Below are 20,178 nucleotides of genomic sequence, written 5' to 3'. Positions count from 1 at the left end.
CACACACACACACACACAGTATACACTGCACAAAGAAGATAAGGGACATTATATTTCAGGTAAGTGACATAATTATTAATATCTGGCAATTTTCTTATATTTTATTACACAATAAAAAACATGGTGCTATTTAATTGCAAACTGTATACAAACAGAATATGTACAAACATATAATTATAGTTTGTTATTGACAGAAATTATATTAGCCTGTCAAAGACATCTTACATCACATACAACTGCTAGTATAAAAGTTCCTAGAAACTTTCCATGGAAGCTGCCCTTCATGTTAGGATGGGTACACAGTTGTCTATACTGCTCTGGCAAAAGAACAAAGTCCTTGCAGCATTATCCCATTGTCCCTGCCACAATGACCACTACATTGCTTTTTGGATGGATCAAAAGCAAAACAGGACCAGACAGCTGTAGTTTTAGGGCTGTGCCTTTAAAGCCTGTGTGTTTATTTTGTACTCCCCCCCTCCTCCCTCCACTGCTGGAACGTGCAGCTAGTAAGCAGAACAAGGATGAGAAGCTAACTACTAACTATACTCTGGAAAAACAACTTTTACAACCATGTCCTCAGAACTCCAGTCCCAGGTAACTCACTGGCAGGATGTAGATGAGCTCCTCCAAGGAACACAGCAAACAAATGCCCAGTTGCTGTGGATACCCATCCTTGTCCAGCACCCTAGAGTTCTGTGTGTTTTGTTTAGTGGGAGGTGCCATCCTACCCATTCTGGTCCCAAATTGTTTTTTGAAACAAGTGAAACTTCGTCAGGACTGTGGAAGACTTGTTGTTCCAGTGTGTGCTGCTGCTGCTGTGCCTCCAGTGCAACAGGTAGGATGGAGTAACGCCTAGAACCAGCTCATCCCTTTGTTGCTGAACCTAAGTGCAAGGACAATGGGCTGTGGGAGGGGAGTGCACTGGTCAGGACGGGACAGTGAGGGAGAGGCTGCATGTATTATACACCTACTGCAATGTCTTCATCAGCATCTTACCCAACGTTTCCCTCACTTACAACAACTTATATATATGTGTGTGTATATATAGCACGTGGGAAGTATCAAGCTGAATTAGCCGTAAATTGAAGAGGGGAGCCCAAACAAAGAGGGGCATCCTTGTGCTCCAGTCCGAATCCAGCTCATCCACTTGCTGATTGCCCAGTAAGTGCTCTGCCACCCAAGTTTGTGGAAGTGTGCCTGCGATGGAGATGGGGCAGAAGTTTGCTGCAGAGAAAGTAGAAGACATGGCAGTGACTGTGCCCCTGACCATGCCAGGGAGGAGGGTGAGGGTGCAGCGCTGCACTTCTTTGTTTGCTAGGAGAACTTGAACAAAAGGAAAAGTCTGAAGAACTCTTTATCTGCATCTCTATCTCGCAGCCTGCCCCTCTCACGCCTCGCCAGGCTCCCGGGACCCCTCGCAGCCTCATCGGTACCTGCCTAGGGGGAGAACAAAGAGGCTTCTGAAGTTTCTCTATTAAAGGTGAGTTACCATATGTGTGCGTGGGGTGGGACGTGGGTGGGCAGTGGTCAGGTGTAGTGGAAGTTCTCCGCGGTTGTGAGGTCCTACATGGCAGGGATCGCACAGGAGTAGCTGGTGTATTTACTCTACATGCAATATGTAAGTTAATAGTTTATTTCCAAGTGGAAGCAAATCATGGGATGCATGTGAATAGGGTATAAACCATATAATCACTGTTCTGTCTGGCTAATTGGCTTTGTCTAATAATAGCCGAATAAAAAGTACTAATAAACATTCATTATTCTTATCATAATTTGATTTTAACTGCTCTGATGCTGTAATTATGCATTTTTTATGAATGATATGTCAACATTACAGATATTTAGAGGTTTCTAGGAAAGGATTATGATTTAATTATGTCTAAAAATCCTTTTTTAATGGTATTTTTGATCTGAAAGGAGAAATGAGGCAGTGACAGAAACTTTCTAAACTTTTGAAAAGTTTTGCAGATTCAGACCTACTTATGAACTGTATAACAGATGAATACCTTATTCTTTTATCTGTGACACCTATTACATAGCTTTTGGTGTATTATTGAAAGGCTGATTTTGATTCCAGTTAAGTGGTACAAAAATATTACAATACTATGTCTCTGGGTAATGGTGATATGTGGCTCTACCTTTTTTTTTTAACAGTTCCTAACATAGAACTCTCAACTGTTGTATGGGGCATCCCATATATGCCAAATATTAGGCAGGCATGAGCTGCTTTTGGTGCTCATATTATGTGATATGATAATAGTTCCCTTTGTTCTAAGTGGTTGACGCAGATTAGTCACAAAAGAAGGGCAGTTCAGTTTTACCTCTAGAACCTATTGTTCCAAATGCAAAGAAGAAAACGGTTAAATGAAGATTTTAGATGTAATATACTTCTTTATCAATGGCTATGCTTGTGACCACATAAAAGCAATTCATCCAGATGTTAGACAAGTGGATATTTTACATTCACGAACCCATATACAGTGAAAGATTACACATGTTTAGTCCAGAACAGTGGACTATTATAATAAGAAATGTTTATCCTCATAATAAGTAAATCATTTTCTGTCTTCCAGCTGTGATTCCATTACATCTGGAGCATTAGGATGTATGTAGTTTATACTAGTTTTGTCTTTTTTTTTTATGTCTTTGTTCAATGTGGCACCAACAAAGTCGTATGTTTAAAAAATGTGATTACATTATTGGGCTTTCCAAAGGAACACAACAATTTAGCAATACATGAGTATTCTTCCACTTTTTCTCATTTCAGTTTTTTTCTGTCCATGGGTATACTAATAATAATAGCAGAGGAAGACCTTTAGAGTTCTTTTATATCAATGAGCCATTGTTTCTTTCAACAGCGCTCTCTTGCTACAAGGCTGTGCCAAATAGGATTGTACCAGTTCTCATCACAAAGTTATAAATGTATTTTATTTTTCATATCAAAGTATTCGTAAACAAGCTGAATTGATAATATTTCATTTTTTCCCCATTTTTTTTACAGATTTAAATGGGACATTAAGACATTAAAGGCCCTATATCCATACACAATGCTTTGAATGCTATTAGAAATAAGTACTACAGTACTATGTACAGTTACCCAATTCTCCATAGTTTTATATAAAGTCAAATGTGAAAAGTCCGTCATATATATATAAATGATACAGGGAACCTTACATACAAGAATACTTTATCATGTGCAGAGCATAACCTAGATGATCAATATTGCAAAGAAAGTTGTATAAGTGATTATGCATATTTTATTATTAAACACAACACAGAATTTATTGTAACAAATATATATCTTTCAGAACGCAAAGCATCTCCTGGATCTGTTAAAGTTGCAAGACATGATGGTTAAATTTGGATGAAAACATCTGTTCCCTCCAAACATTCACTAAAGAAGATGGCAATGAAATTATTTGTATGTCTGGGGTTCTTGAGCCACATATGGATTAAACATTGGTTCTGTACTTCAATTGGATTACAAAATTCTTTCCTTTTTTGGGATGTACCAAATTTACCTGGATTAAAGAATGGCCTTCACAACTGAGTCTTATAAAGGTAAACACTATTATATTTTATTATCTTAAAGCTTTTCATTGTTTTCCTATTTGTCAACTGCTATTTTATTGACATTTGCTGTGTTATATGATGTGCATAGATTTCGGAAAACACAACATGATGTTATTGATAGCGGTATAAAATGGTTCCAAAGTAGACTTTGAGGCAAATGCTTGGTATATACTTAAGAAAGAAAACAAAACATCTGCAGTTTGTGCACTGCGTTAGAGGGTTCTTTGATGTTCTTGTCGTAGGGTAAATGAGCAAACACGTGATCTTGTTTGATTTAGGCGGGAAATATTATAAAGTGTATTGTGGCGTTTTGGTTATTATATTTGTTTGCATGGTTGGCAGTCTTCTTTATATTCGTACATTGTAACCTGGGTGCTCGCTCTAAGAGGGCATGCTACAGTGGTGTTTCCTGTGCATCCACATCTGGCCGTACTTTATTTATTCCTATATATATATATATATATATATATAGTGATGATTATTAAGCATGTTAGTGGATGATCTCTAAATGGCTTTGGGTTGCACACTAAAGCCTTTATTCACTACATTATAGTCTGGCTGGGCTCTTTGGTAAGAAAGTCAATGTAAGAATGGGAGTGCATTATATACATTCTATGCTCTATAGAGAATACTGGAACATGGTGTTCAGAAACTGCCAAGCCCTTACAGGAAATCTACCACAGATCTGCATTTTCTAAGTTGTTTTATATGTAAATACATATTTATGATAATATTATTGACCAGATCAGTTCTAATTTTGATTAATTCCTACATAAAATAGAACATTTTGTGTAAATAAGATAGTTTAAGGTCAGAAAGTAAAAATAAAAAAAGTACATACTTGCACGCGCCCATACATGTTTCCATACATACATATATGTACATACGGACCCATGCATGCACACGCGTACATTCTGTATGCACACAAACATGCACATGCTTATATAAGCACACACGCAGGCACATGCATACATACGCAACTTGGCTTTTATCTGACTGATTGAATTGCTGTTTCATTGTCCAAACTTGAGTGCAGAAGCAGTAGTTCCAAAACATGGATTCTAGCTAAAGGGTTTACATCCGTACCAATAACAAAATCATTGCACAATTTTGAGTATTATTTTACTGACCATTACATTTTACTATTATGTTATGTTTTAACTAACAGCTAGCAACACTGACACCCACACTACACTATACTGAGACTCGAACACACAATAATGGTTCCTGGAAAGGTGCAGATTTATGAAGTCATGCTTACACTTGCTTAGGGGTACCATTACTTATGGCACTGTGTGTTCCGGATTTCTGGGTCTTGTATTATATAACGGACTATGCAACCAGGAACAATTTTGACATTAAGCGCTCACAGCATTCAGTAGAAATATATTGTATCCCCATGGTTCTCACAAGTAGAAAACACAACCTTAGAATGCTGAGTGTTGTGGGCTGATTAGTATTCTGTTCCTGATGATTCATGCAGTTTGAATTGTTACCATCACCTCTGAATAAGGAATCTGTGAACCAAGCTATAAGAAGACGGCTATGTCAGAATAGAATTAATATTGAATAAAAATAGGTTGCATAATTCTGTACTGATAACGTGGAAAGGGTTAGATTAAAAATCATTAAAACCAGAGCATAAGAGGAAGATGATTTTTTGTGTAGAAGACAGAAACAGCTAATCTGCGGAATGACCTTCTCCTTTGCCTATTGAGGAGCGGCCATTTTAGATTCTTGGAGAAATGACTCAGCTGAGTAGCTGATATGACTACATAATAGCTGGCAGACTGCACAAAGAAGGTTACATAATGTTGTGTAACCGCTCATATTTTACAACCTAAATGAATGGATCCAGAATTCTTTTTGTTTTTTTTTGTTCGTCATAAGACTATAAAGCTAAGTAATACATTTTTTGTTGTTGTCATTGATGTAGATTCTATTTCTTAAACTCATTCTGCAAAGCTCCCTTTAGAATATAGAAAAAAGTTCTCGTTTTATAACATTAAATAATAGTTACAGTACAGTCTACAAAAATCCCTATAGAGTGCAGCCAATCCCACTCTTTTAGGCAATAACCTAAAACCAGGATCTGCATGAAGATCTTCCTGGCTGTGAAAAATAGCACTTTCCTTAGAGGAGACTACTGCATACGTTGATAGACACACCCAGACAATTTTCATCTAACTGCATATAATTCATGCATTATGTCCGTTACTTCGAGCATGATGTATTCAGCACCTTCCGCATAAACTCCTTTCAGGAATGTTCTTTCGTTACATTTGAAATAAACTTAATTCAGAATGATCATCCCTTATGAAATAGGCTGGTATGCAACAAGCAGCTTGGTAGGCAGTTTCTAAACTCTCAATGCCTCCGAGCTTTTGTGTTGCGACCGTTATGTTAAAAAAAAAAAAAACGCTTTTGTACTGTATCTGAATAGCTGGCACAGTATTTTACTTTCACCCCTCCCTGCTTCCCACTCCAAGTAATGAAAGAAATGTCCAAGTATACTGTCCGAGCTCTTAAAAAACGAGTTGGAGTAATAAGAAAATAAGACTCTATTAAGTCTGCTTGGATGAGGGTTCCCATTTATATTTTTGGATTTCTAAAGCCGATCTTTTACGTGTTTTGTAACAGTGCCTATATATTTATGCTGTGTCACAGCTCATGGGTTCTTTGTTACCCACTGTACAATCCTGTCGAACATATTGGTAACTTTCTAAATGCATCGCCTTCTCTTTCCGCTGTGTTTGCTAGCAATACAGCTATGTGAACCCCTTAGACAGATTCGAGAACCTTACTTCTTTTGTTTAATGGCATTTAGATTCAGTGAGTATTATTTTATTTTTTTAAGAGAAATCTTTTCAAAGTCTTTCAAACACCCATTCCTAATAACTGAACACATCTTGATGGTGGACTTTCTACGCTGTGTTGCTTCTGTCACACATCTATGTAATAAAATAATGAAAACCTACACTGTGTTTTAATGACCGCATAAAATAATTCTGTACATTTGGCTAATTAGAGCTCATATTACTGATTTGTTTTATGGCAGTGTCGTAATAATCCGAATGTTCACAGGTAAACAGTATTTAATTAATACAGTGTATGTTGCTGTAAAATCAGCAGGATGATAGATTTCCTAAACACAGTTATTTTAGAGTGAGTATGAGTCTTACACTCATTTTCAAAGGTGTGGTCTGCAGCAATTAATTGTTCTATCTATCTATCTATCTATCTATCTATCTATCTATCTATCTATCTATCTATCTATCTATTTCTCTGTATCCATCAACCCACACACATATACATCATAGTGGATTCACCCTGGTGACATCCACCAAATAGCATTTTTTTCCTTGGCATTCTAGGGTATGTACTATCTGGCTCTGGTGCTGTAATAATACCTACCCAAAGTGCCATTATTGAATGGTCTTTGATCAGCATCCTTTCTTATATGTTTGATTGTAATTACATGAGTTGTTCATTTGAATTGCTCAGCAACCCTTTTATGTTTCTGGGTACTAGAGCACTGAGGGACGTATACTGATGGCAGGTAATTGGAATACAGTATATACAGAGGTATCCATGTTTTTACAACACGATTCTCAATATAGTTATTATTTCAAAGTATGAATCAATGCTATTTGACTATTTACAAAAATACATAGTATTACTACATTTTATTTATGTAACACCCACATATATTGTAGTGATGTACATGTAAGGGAGGGGAGTTGAGCTTATGAAACAGCACAGAGCCCCAAACAATGGGAGACAACATGAGTGGGCCGTATAATCTAAAGAACTATTACATATGCGCCTGTGGGTTAAACAGGTAATAAATAACTGAGAACTGTCCCCTATTTACAGGTAAAGTACTAACTTTTAAAGGTTTGTCCTAAGACATTTATATCCATGAAATATTTCCCAGTTTTCAGAGTAGATTGAGGGAGAATTTATATTTTGAAACTTTTTTACTCAATGATTTTATTATTTGGTCATTGTAAGCACATTTTTTATTGGATAAGAGGGTGTATAATGCAAAAATGACATTATAGCCAAGGTCAATAAAATATTATGGTGAGCATTATAATACACTAGTGCCCAACTAAACAGCCTCATGCCTGGTGTGCACAGATGCATCAGCTGCACAGCAAGGTGTCCTTGGAAATTATTGCACAATATTGGCAACTATGTGATTGAACCAAAACAGTTTACAGTTATTAATAGGGTTCCTATAAAACGCAACATTCTTTCCAGCTTTTGTATACAATAAATCTATTAATTAGCTGTATAAAATGTATCTCACATATTTCTAATTACCCATATTCATATTAGCATCCACATCTGTCTCGTATTGTGATGAGTCTATACTGTTGGTGTATAAAGTACTCAATGTATTTGCCCACTTTAAATGATTGGAGGTATATATTAACAGTGTATTATTAGATGCCAATACAATTGTATCTCTTCTTGGTCATAAGAAATATTGTGTGGCATTGCATAAACATTTGAGTACACTTAATACCTCTCTATTTACAACAATTATAATACCGATAATAACAACTTTTTCCTTCTCTGTAGTGTTATTATTTGTTACCAGTTATTTATATAGAGCACACATATTGCGCAGCGCTTTACAGATAATATTCGGCCATTCACATCAGTCCCTGCCCCAGTAGAGCTTACAATCTACAATCACTGTTGAGAAAGTACAGTATGTGTTTATTTTTATGTATTGATGTGTGGATCTGAAATATATATGTAACATGTTAGGAAGAGATAAAAGGAAAATACTGAAAATATGCAATGCATTACCAGGTAGTATGTTTTTTTTATATAGGTAGGTTTCATCTCTTGTCTTGTCCAATCTCTACTGTCCTGAAGATGGTGTCATATACACTGAAACATTGTATCTTGTAATACACATTTGCTATTGAAAGACCCTGACTGCCATCCCTTGGTTCATGGACTAAGTGTATATGTTATTATATCCCTGTTTGGACTGTGCACCTGCGCAATTATATATATATATATATATATATATATATATATATATATATATATACCGAGGATGTCTGGCACTGCCACAAAAAAGTTGCTTGCTGGGTGTCCTCATACAAAAGGTAGATGCATTCGAAGGATAAGCGGCACTCCAATCTTCATAAGACTTTTTTATTATAACGTTTCGATGCCTACGGTGGAATCTTAGTCAAACATAAGGCACCATATAGTACTGTATGTTTGACAAAAATGCCGCTGTAGGCATCAAAACGTTATAATAAAAAAAGTCTTATGATGATTGGAGAGAGAGATAGAGAGATAGCGCAAGAGAGAGAGAGAGAGAGAGAGAGAGAGAGAGAGAGATAGAGAGAGAGAGAGAGACTCAGATTGCCATCCCTTGGTTCATGGACTAAGTGTATGTGTTAAACCCTTGTTTGGACTGTTTACCTGGGCAATTATATGTGTATATATATATATATATATATATATATATATATATATAGAGAGAGAGAGAGAGAGAGAGAGAGAGAGAGACCCTGATTGCCATCCCTCCATTCATTGACTAAGTGTATATGTTATATCTGTATTTGGACTGCACCTGTGCAATTTGCTGTATTTATTGTGTGCTTTGAATTATTTTTCTATTAGTATATATATATATATATATATATATATATATATATATATATATGCAAATAAAGAACGCAGCACTCCAACATAGATATCACAAATAATTCTTATTAGGTGAGACAAATATACAACGTTTCGACACTAGCGCTAGTGTTGAAACATTGTATATTTGTGTCACCTAATAAGAATTATTTGTGATATCTACGTTGGAGTGCTGCGTTCTTTTTTTGTCTACATACGCTTTCTGTGCTATGCGGGCACCAACAGTGATTACAGTGGATTTGTGGACGTGCCTGACCAAATCGGTTTCTGTGTATATATATATATATATATATATATATATATATATATATATATATATATATAAAGTCCAGAGTATCGGCACTCACCTCTAATGTGTATATATATATATATATATATATATATATATATATATATATATATATAACACAAATCCGGCACTGCCTGGGAGCTATTCGCTCTTAATCTTGCTTAGTCCACCCGGGTGCCCGTCCATACAGGGGAAATCCTCTGTTCTGTAAAGATAGCCAAAAAAGAACGTCACTCCGGGACTTTGTAGGTGTAAACATTTTTTTACTGTTAGTGCCTATGGCGTTTCGGGCCGGGGGCCCGTCTTTAGGACATGAACAGTGGTGTCAGAAAAAAACGTACATTTTATACCTTACCAGTGCAAGGTCACGCCATCTGCCACGGACGGAGGATGGCGTGACCTGGCACTGGTAAGGTATAAAATGTATGTTGATGTCCTGAAGACAGGCCCCTGGCCCAAAACGCCATAGGCACTAACAGTAAAAGTTTTTTTTACACGTACAAAGTCCCGGAGTTACGTTCTTTTTTGGCTTTCTATCTATCTATCTATCTATCTATCTATCTATATATCTATCTCTCTCTCTCTCTCTCTCTCTCTCTCTCTCTCTCTCTCTCTCTCTCTCTCTCTCTCTCTATATATATATATATATATATATATATATATATATAGAGAGAGAGAAAGAGAGAGCGAGAGAGACAGGGACAGAGAGAGAGAGAGGAATGTGGGTACCCTATTTTATGTTCAGCATGCAGATGTAGCTCATATTCATAGAAAACTATATTTATCTCTTTATATATGTATCATAGCTGTAAATTATTGCTCATGTAGTTTTACATTATTTTCTAGTGGCCAAATGTCTAAGAACCTGTGACATCATGGTTGGTGCCTTATTATCTGTCAGGTTTTGCCTTGCGTACTTTGTCCTTACATGAGAAGTACAGTACCAGAGGTCTTACAAGTGAATATATTATACTGCCAACTGATAGGACTGACAACTTTTTATATTATTATTTCCTATTGGTGAATATTTTGTAAAGACCAGCTGGGTTTTTCTTAGCCTATGGGGAAAAATATAATATAATTCATATTTTCACAGTAAAAGCTATAAACATGACTAAAATAAGAGAAGGCAACAGCAGGCAGACATGGTATTACCAATAATATAGTATAGGATTATCTCTAGTTTCCACCAGCTGCTTTGTAATATCTGGCTAAATGACACAGCGCTTGCCTGGTAAGCCAGCTTCGCCACATCAGCTCTCTCATTTTCATATTGCATCATTCAGCCATTTTGGAAACGTTTGGCAAGCTTCTCACGTAGGTCTTGTGTTCTTGACAGAGATGAGAAATGACCAGGCAATGTCAGGAGCTGTGATCTCGGCAAGCTTTTCCACACCCACCATTTTATCACCGAAAATACCTGTGAAAAACTTCTATAAACAGACCCAGAAAACAAACATAATTATGTATCTTTGATTAACAACTGGTACTCTTAATCCAGAAAATATAGGCTTCATGATTATTCTTTTGTGTGGTAAAATGTCCATTATCCTTTTCTAGAAGTCGCTGTCTTTTGTTGTCTTTGGAGCCTCTGTGCATTAATATGAGAAGGAGAGATGTCAATGGACTTCTTGCCAATAGCGAGGGATTTCAGGGCTATTGTGTAACATACAAGGCCTGAATCACTATGTGGCAAATCTGTATGCAACACCAGACGTAGTTTTCTAATGTATTCTGGTGGTGTATTTTCTATACTTTGTGAGTATTCATTAGCCAAAGCACAGAGCAACTCACAATACAAGTGACACTAAAAGGAACTGTTTATCTGTGGAAAAATAGAAACATAATCAAAGAAGTTTTATACATCTCCCAACATTTTTATGATGCCACTGATCCATAAATGTTCTAGATCTCCATGCCCTTCACAAGTTCTGTCATATTTCTCTCTTTTCAACTACACAAGCTATCATATAGCATTCTGCATCATGCTATTATTTGCAGGTAGGAGACACATAAAAAGTCCCGTCACCCACATCTGTAGTGCTGAAGTTATTAGTTTAAAAGCTTACAAGAAATAGAGCACATGAGATGGGTGTAGTCTGTGTAACACTGTAAGTGCCCATAGAAGCCCTCAAGCCAGCAGACAGTGATACATAAAATTGTGTGACTGATCCACATGTACTGAAGCTGACATTAAGACACGTATTATTCGTACCCCTAAGCATTCTTTTATATACAGTTCAAAACATACTTTAGTATTTACTTTAATATTAAAACGTGACTTGTATTACAGATTTTCTTTTCTCCGTTGGATTGAATGTAAGGTGTTTAGATGGTATACAGTTAATGATGTGTCAACGGTTTTTCAGAAAGTCTATACACAAGTCAATTTTCTAACAAGATACGTAATGTGCCATGTAACTTAGCATTGACTAGAACCATACGTGGGTAAAGATGGTATGGAGACCAAAAATATATTTAAGATTGACATATTTCAATAGGGATGAATAAACTTTTTCGGGTTGTTTGTAATGACTGTTTTAGAAACAAATAACTAACAATGATGGATGGCACACTTGCCTGCTCTTGCCGATCGTCTGGAAGCCCCCTGCAAATTGTGTGGCACCCCTGGCCCCACATGTAAGTAGGCAAGTCATCCTGAGTGGCCCACATCTGAACACCCAAATGACCACTTACCGAATAAAGTGGGGGAGGGGGGCAGCTGGCTGATGATGCAATGAATTGCATCATCATAGCTTCGCCCCCCCCCCCTCTGCACAATGCCAGTAATCTCAGCATTGTATAGTGGGGACCTGGCTACATCGCCCCCAACCATTGCCTCTTGCTCCATGGCACCCCCCCCCCTATGTCAAAGCCACTCCACTTGCATTGCCCAGCACCATGCCAACCTGGCTGCCAGAGACTGGCAACTATAATGCAAGGGAAGCTTAGGTTTGTAGTAAATACACTGAGATAAGTCCCAATTATTGTGGCAGCACAGCCAATATTAGGACTCTTTGGTGGTATTCGCTTTGGATTTGCCAAGCCATACTCAACAGAAATATATTCTTTGTACCAGTTTTTGTTAGCTAATAAAATTTAAAAAACTGTGTAGATGTTAACTCTGCCTTTTCCATTATCTGCAAAAATAGCCAGTGTAAGGTAAAAATGTGTCCTGGCTTCTTGACTCTCAAGTGTCCTTTTTTGTGTGTCAGTCACAATTTTCCATTGACAAAGGGCACACGGCAGTTGTATAAAGGAAGCATGGCAAGTTTGACAATTGTTGCCTGACAGATTGAAGATGTGACCTGTTCAGAATGGGATATGGACAATTATATTTCTTTTCTTTTTTATGTAGGAGTGTTGATGATATCTACCGACATCTACTTGGTGTAAAGTGTTAATTTTGCATCTTTTTGTGATGTGTGAATGAAAGTAAAATGATTTGTTCTATTTGATAGTTTCTAAACATGACCAAGTGTATTTTATATTAATCATTTATGATTGTATGACTTGCAATAAAATTGCACTGCAAAAAGTGCTATATATATATATATATATGTATATATATTACATTGTTTCACAGTTATTTGATAATTTTATTGGCCTAAATAGACGCTTAATTACATATTTTTTCCTCACCTCAAGATAAATTACAAGAACTATATATATATATATATATTCATACACATTTTTATTACTGAACAAAGTGTTTTTTTAAATGAAATGACACAATGGTAGGAATTTATATCTGCCCTGTCAATCACCCAACTGCTTCTTTAAGTCATCCAATCATATAGGTAGCATACTAATGGCTGACAATGCTGCTTCCCAAGAGGCTCTGTAGGGTATGTGATATTTAAATTCTAAATGATTTATGGAAACATATAGATTAGTGAAAATTCCAATACTGGCTGTAAATACAGTGCCATGTACAGTACATCAGATGTTCCTCGTCTATTAACCCGGGACTGCATTTTTTTTATTGTATCAGCAATAGAACAGGGGTACAGTAGCTATAGGTAATTCAACAGTAAATTATTAATTGTTTTTTTTTTTACCTAAACTTTAAATCCAAATCCAAATTGACTAAGCATGTGACATATTCTATAAAATCTATAATTCCTGTTTTCAGTACCTGGGTAATGATCTTGCTGGAAAAGGGCGTGGTACTAGATGGTTAATTGTTGGCAATGTTGTGGAAGGTCAGGGGTGTAGCATACTTTACATGGTTTGTCCATTGAGGAATTTAAATTATAGGCAAATTCTAATTTTATCTTTCAAGCTGAGTCAGTTATGGTTGTATGCAATTCAATATATTTGAGCAACCAATCAGATTCTGTCTATCATTTTCTAGGATACAATAGAGAAATTATAGCCAGGGGGGTATTTACTAAGATGGGAGTTATATTTCACATGGGATGTTGCTATGAGCAACCAATCAGATCCTGTCTATTATCTTCTATAGGATGCTAAATAAATAAAAAGTAGATTCTGATTGGTTGCCCATAGCAACATCCCATGTGAACTAGGACTCCCATCTTAGTAAATCCCCCTAGAGTCTGTTTGGTTGCTATTGACAACATACCCACTTGTCACTTTTAGCAGCTTTAGTAAATTTAGCCCTTAGCTTTTAAGAGGTGTGAAACTCTAATGAGAAATGTTTAAGATTGTAGCTCACACTTTTGTGTTTAAAACTGCTGTATTTTTAAGGCTGGTGTATTGCACGAGTAGCAGTTTTATATGTTAATGGTTTTGTTATATTGTAAGTAATACAGTAGTAGGTCTAAGGGTGCAGGGGTGTGGTATAGGGGTCCGACAGTCGGGATCCTGACAGTCATTATCCCGACGTCGGGATCCGGACTGGCCGGACCTAGACAGCATGGCGAGCGCAACAAGTCCCTTGCGGGCTCGCTGTGCTCGCCACGCTGCGGGCGCGGTGGCTCGCTACGTGAGCCACCTATTCTATTCTCCCTCTATGGGGGTCTTGGACCTCCACGAGAGAAAATAGCCGATGGCCGTCGGGAACCCGGCCATTGGTGTTTTGACAGTTGGGATCCCGACGTCAGGTGAATGCCTGTCGCGATCCTAACTGTCGGGACCCCGACCGGTACCCATGGTGCAGATGGTGGTTTTTGCAGAAAATCAAATACAGAATATAATAAAATATATGATTCTAGACACTAGTTAAAAACTCAAGTGACTCTTCTTACTGCCAGCAATAGAGTACATTGTATAACTTGTTATGTAGAAGCCTATTGGTTGTTATAAGCAACTTTCCGCTGGTCCTCTCCAGTTTTTTAATTCATTGATACATGAACCCCTCTGGGCAGGGCAGTTTATATGACACTATGCTGGTCACCATGTATTCTGAGCATATGTGTCTTCTTTCCCAAGAGAATCTTGAATTTCGCTCTCTGCCAAAAGTAGGCTAGCTTTCCAGATTTTTCGGGGTTATTCTGATTGATTCGCTCGGATACGTATACGTAAACCTAACCTGCCTTGCGAAAGGTGGCATGCCGGCCCACCATTTGCAAGGCGCGTTCCTTTGCCCTGGGTGCAAATGGATGTTTTGCATAGACACCCATTTGCAGCATGCAGGGGAACGCCCACATCATTCGATGGTCGCTTACCATTGAATAAAGTGGAACGTCCATGCATATGTAAGAGTGGTCTGAGGCACCCTTATATATGCCTGGACGTTCTGAAGGAAATGGGAGGGCAACTGACATCCGGTGATGTCAGCTGCCCACACCTGTCGGCCACATCATGGCCTCATTAGCATGAGACTGCCCAGCATTCTCGTGGGAATGCCCATAAACTGGGCGTTCACATATGCTAATGGACTGTTTGCCGCCCCATACCCCTCTCCACCCCCAGCCCACTGTCCTAGGTACGTGCACCCAACGATCTGTGTATTCGTAGTGGGTGCACGCACCATATCCACATGCGCAGAAATGCGAATGCGCATGTGCAGTAACAAAGCGTCAGTTGCGAACAAACCCATATTTCAAAAAATGAATGATGCATTTTCAGGGTTACATTTTGTAATTGTCATTGCTTACTCTACCTCAAGTTGCGTGAGACTCACAATTTTTCAGGCAGTTCCACACATTCATGGAAGCAAGGTTGCACCTTCCACACCCCACATGCTTCCTAGGGAAGCATGTAAAATAAGGGAATTAACGTGGAAATCCTGGCAAGAAATGTAGACAGGGCTAACAGATGCAAATTTGCATAATTAAGCCACATCCCCTTCTCATAGACCGGCAAATTGCAGTATTTTGGGGGCAGGGCTCAGTGATGTGCACCTTGTCTCTCCAGTCTGCAGCCCGACATGTCTAGCCAGTCTCCTGCCCTCTGTGTCTTTCCAGCCACCTGCCCCTTGTCATCCCAGCTCATCTCTCCAGCATCCTGCCCCATGTGTCTATTCAACCTGCCTCTCAAGTTTTCTGCCCTGTGTCTCCTGTCTCATGTCTCTCATCCTCCCCTTCACCTTGCGTCTCTATCAACCTCCCCTTATCCAGTTTCTGTCTAATGCCCGGTACACACCAGGACAACCCACTCACGATGCACATAGTGTATCGTCAGACCAGCTCACGATCACGTGGAGCTCACGACCCGATCCAAACGCGACCCGGACCCGGTGTATGTTCGTTTTCAGATCCTACCTGCAGCAGCTAGGATCTGAATAACGACCGACCGACCGACCCGCAAGGCCGTGCATCCGATCGGGATCGGATCGGAACAGGACATAAAAGGGCCTAAACAACATCCAATCTACATCCAATCGGTGGCTGCCTCCCCCCTGTTTGTCACCAGGCATCTCACCCCATGCAAAAAAAATTGTGTTGGGTGCACCGTGAAGCATTAATTTCTCTACCACAGCATAGCCGCCATGTACAGCACTGTGACTTACTTGGCTGCATAGTGTGTAGCTACTGGCGGCAGTAAGATTGATGGCTTTCATGCACCACTGCACACTGCACACTGCACACAGAAGTGGCAATGGCGGGACTGAGTTGCCCTTGCCAGAGCAGGCACCTGGAACACGAGCTCTACTGTTGCCTCCCTTGCTACACCTCTGAATACATTGCATGGATCAGTTATCGCATGCAGGAACAGAGATTGCGAGAAAGATCTGTCCCTGCAAATCCGCTTACTGCATTCCTCAGCATATAAATATGCTCAATCCTTAATAAAAAAGTTTAATAAAAAATAAAAAGACACTAGGGGGCCGATTCAGACCTTTTTGTGTAGGTCTGAATTAGGCCCTGTCCCAGATGGTGGGGGTCTGCACATGCGCATGGGTAATAATGCGCATGTGCAAACCCCCGGCAACGAGCGCCTTCTGCAACTTTTTCATTCGCCAGGGCGATCGCTGCCTGAGTGAAAGGAAGGGGGCGCTCGCTGGCGTAACATAGAAATGCTGGGCAGACCCCAGCAAATGCTTGATTGAAGTCAAGCTCATCAGGGGCCTGATCCTGAGATGGGTGTACAGCCAATAAAAATAAGTTCTTGGGCATCCTGGTGCGGCCAAGAAGCCCCTGACAAGATCGTGGCCAGTGGCCAGAAGGGGCATGGCTTCCTGGAAGGTGGTGTAGCCTCATGGAAGCACCCAATAACAAACCAATAAGGGGGCTTGGCTCAGCAGGGGAAGTCCCCAGTAACCTCATTTAGGGAGCGTTCAGGCTGCACACTATCAGCTCCTTCTCAGTAACCACAGCCGGCGGATGCTGCAGGCTAATGTCACACTGCACCTGGTTCCTGTCAATGAAGAAGCATCTCATCTGGTGTCACCCCTTCGATGGGTGGCAACTGAGTGCAACCCTCACCCCCCCCCCCCCTTGTAACGCCACTGGGTGGGGTAGAGTGATTAAAATTTGAGAGAGGTGTGTCCAAACTGAAATCTAATTTGCTGTGTAAAAATAAAGTTCCTAGTATTTATATAGAGGTCTATGTATTAAGCCTTGAAGAGAGTGGATGGAGATAAAGTACCAGCCGAAGCTGATCAATCTGATGCCGATCGATCAGATGTCAGTTGGTGAATGTACTTGGATGAAGGCCCAGACAGTGTGTGCAGTTACAGCACACACACCTTTTACTGGGTGCAGTCATGTAAAATGCAAATTGCGGGTTTCATTCAAGATGAGATGTGAGACAAGGGCAGGGACAGTGAGCACATCCCACCCCCCCCTCAGCCACACTAATTCACAGTACCACATACTACTGCACACACGGCATTGCTTGTTTTTTTAATAACATTTAACTTGTGGCCACATACAGTACATCCTGGGTATTTTTGTGCACTACCATTCCCCGTATCTGTCTGGCATTCTGCAATTCTTCAATCCTATGGCTTTGGGGAAAGTGGAAGACTTAGTGGCTAACAAAGCTACTTACAGTACTAGGTCAAAATGAGAAAGGTTAATTGTATGTCATAAAGTAGACAGATCGTTTTTCTTAAAAATAACCTTTTGCCTTCTATTCAATTAAATACGTTTTATCAGTATTCTTACCGTTCCTTCTTCTACACTAGTGATACTGATTTTATTGCCGACACCGAACCCTGTCAGAGAATTTGTGTATTATTTATTATATTTGACAGGCATTGCTGAGTGATACCTTTAGCTGGCATTGTCGTGTGTTTTGAAATGTGTCCATTTATGCCATAATGACAATGTAGAAAATGACTGGACAATTTATAATGTTTTCTGACTTGAGATATTAGAAAATATTAACTCCACGACTGCACACTATGCTCATGTTGAGAGTTATCTTTCTGCTTTATTCTTGATAATGTTCTAGCCGTTCATGCATGAACTCCTGCTTAACCTTGTGCTCTGGAAAACAAGTAGTTAAATGCTAAGTTGCATGACACCCAAACTAAAGGGCCTCAAAGGGAATCTAATTAGCTTTCGTATCCTACAAAATCCATTTTTCATAATAAGCCATGTGTCTAACACCACCAGTGTAAGAACAAGCAATATAGAGAACACTACTTGAAGCCCTTGTCCAGAATGAACTGCCAAGACTTAATAGGAGTACATGTACAACAAAGGAACACAGTACCAGAAAATACATTGGAGCTCATTGTTATGAGACCACCACTGTGAGGAGTGTCCTAGGCAATGCGACCTCTAGTGTTCAGTCACCAATTTAAATTCATTGCCAAGTCGAATTCATCCAAAGTGTCACCAGAACAGATCATTCTGTAATCGGTTTGTACAAAAATAAGCAATAAAGATTTTGAACAATCCAAGACAATCAAACTGTAGAAGTTATAACTTGTAAACCCTCCAGGCATTAAGTGGTTACAGTATACTGTTAGTTGCCATAAATGAAATACATTTCCAGATTTTCTGGCTCTTTCTGCTGAGCTGGTTCATCCAAGCAAATCCTACGTATCACTGAGGGCACCACAAACTCTATCATGTCATATTTACCGAAATTAATTATAGCATGTTTGCCATTGTAATTGCTCCTCCTCATTAAGGGGGAAATTTACCAATATGAAAAACCTAGTTTTTCGTATTGGTTGTTTCCCTACGACTGCATACGACTGTTTAAGTCGTATGCAAAGTCGTGTTCCGGAGGGGGATTTACAAAGCAGTCAGATACGACTGCTTTGTAACCCTCCGATGGTGTAATGATTCGTATTAGCGGCCGTATATACGGCCGCTAATACGAATTATTTCTAGCAGTCTGCACGGATCAAGTCAGATCCGTGCAGGCTGCAAGGTGTAAAAAAAAATAGAAAAATAAATAAATAAAAAAAAAAAACGGCGTGGGGTCCCCCCCACAGCCATAACCAGCACCAGGCTGAAGGAGCCGGGGCCGGTAATTAAAAATCAGGGAGCCCGACAAATAGGGGTTCCCCGATTTTTAACAACCAGCCCCAGGCTCCAGGTCCGGGGCTGGTTCCCAAAATACGGGGGACAAAATGAGTAGGGGTCCCCCGTATTTTAAGAACCAGCCCCAGGCACAACCAGCCGGCAGGGTAATGTCACAGCCGGGGGACACTTATAATATAAGGTCCCGCGGCCAAAACATTCTCCCTACCGACCAGTCAGCCTGGCCAGGGGCCCTGGGGGAGTGGGGACCCCCCCAATGAAGGGGTCCCCCCCCTCCAGGACTTACCTGACCAGGCTGAAGCCTGGTGCTGTCCTCGATGCCCCTGGGCGGTGGGCATCGAGCTGATAAATGTTGTAAAAAATAGATAAACCATTGTTTTTTACTGTGGCACTACAAGTGCCAGCAAGCCTCCCCAGCAAGCTGGGACTTGGAGAACCACAAGTCCCAGCCTGCTGGGCATTAAAGGGCCCGCTGGCACTTGTAGTTCTACAGTTAAAAAAATAGTGCACAAAACACACTGACACACTTTTAAAATAAAACTTTATTACACACAAAGCCCACACACACTAATACTTACCTATCTTCTCTCCGTAGGTAGCCCTGATGTCCTGTGTCGGCGTCTTCTGGTCCTGTGTCGTCTTCTTCCTCCATGTCGACGTCGCTGTCGGCGATGGTGTCCCCGTCCGGATCCGAAGAAATCCATTTGGGAAGCTGTTGAAGGAAACCATACTCACCTGTCCCAGCGCGACGTAGTCCAGGTAAGGGTCTTTGCAAAAAAA

At 39.6% G+C, this 20,178-nt stretch overlaps 1 long non-coding RNA gene across 6 annotated transcripts in view; it reads left to right on the top strand.

The window, feature by feature from the left end:
* Positions 1–551: 551 nt before the first annotated feature.
* LOC146080489 (uncharacterized) overlaps positions 552–20,178 on the top strand; it is a 277,616-nt gene continuing 257,989 nt past the window's right edge. The window contains exons 1-2 of one of the 6 annotated variants that reach the window (XR_014474892.1): positions 552–1,480; positions 3,309–3,561. This is a non-coding gene — a long non-coding RNA (uncharacterized LOC146080489). The remainder of the gene's footprint in view (positions 1,481–3,308; positions 3,562–20,178) is intronic. The other 5 variants (XR_014474889.1, XR_014474893.1, XR_014474891.1 and 2 more) reach the window with 5 other exon arrangements.

This window comes from Crinia signifera, chromosome 5 (genome assembly GCF_055691185.1).
Source record: "Crinia signifera chromosome 5, ASM5569118v1, whole genome shotgun sequence".
In the NCBI taxonomy this organism is placed as follows: domain Eukaryota; kingdom Metazoa; phylum Chordata; class Amphibia; order Anura; family Myobatrachidae; genus Crinia; species Crinia signifera.
Note: the sequence above shows the minus strand (reverse complement) of the source record. Positions and strands in the feature narration are given on the sequence as shown.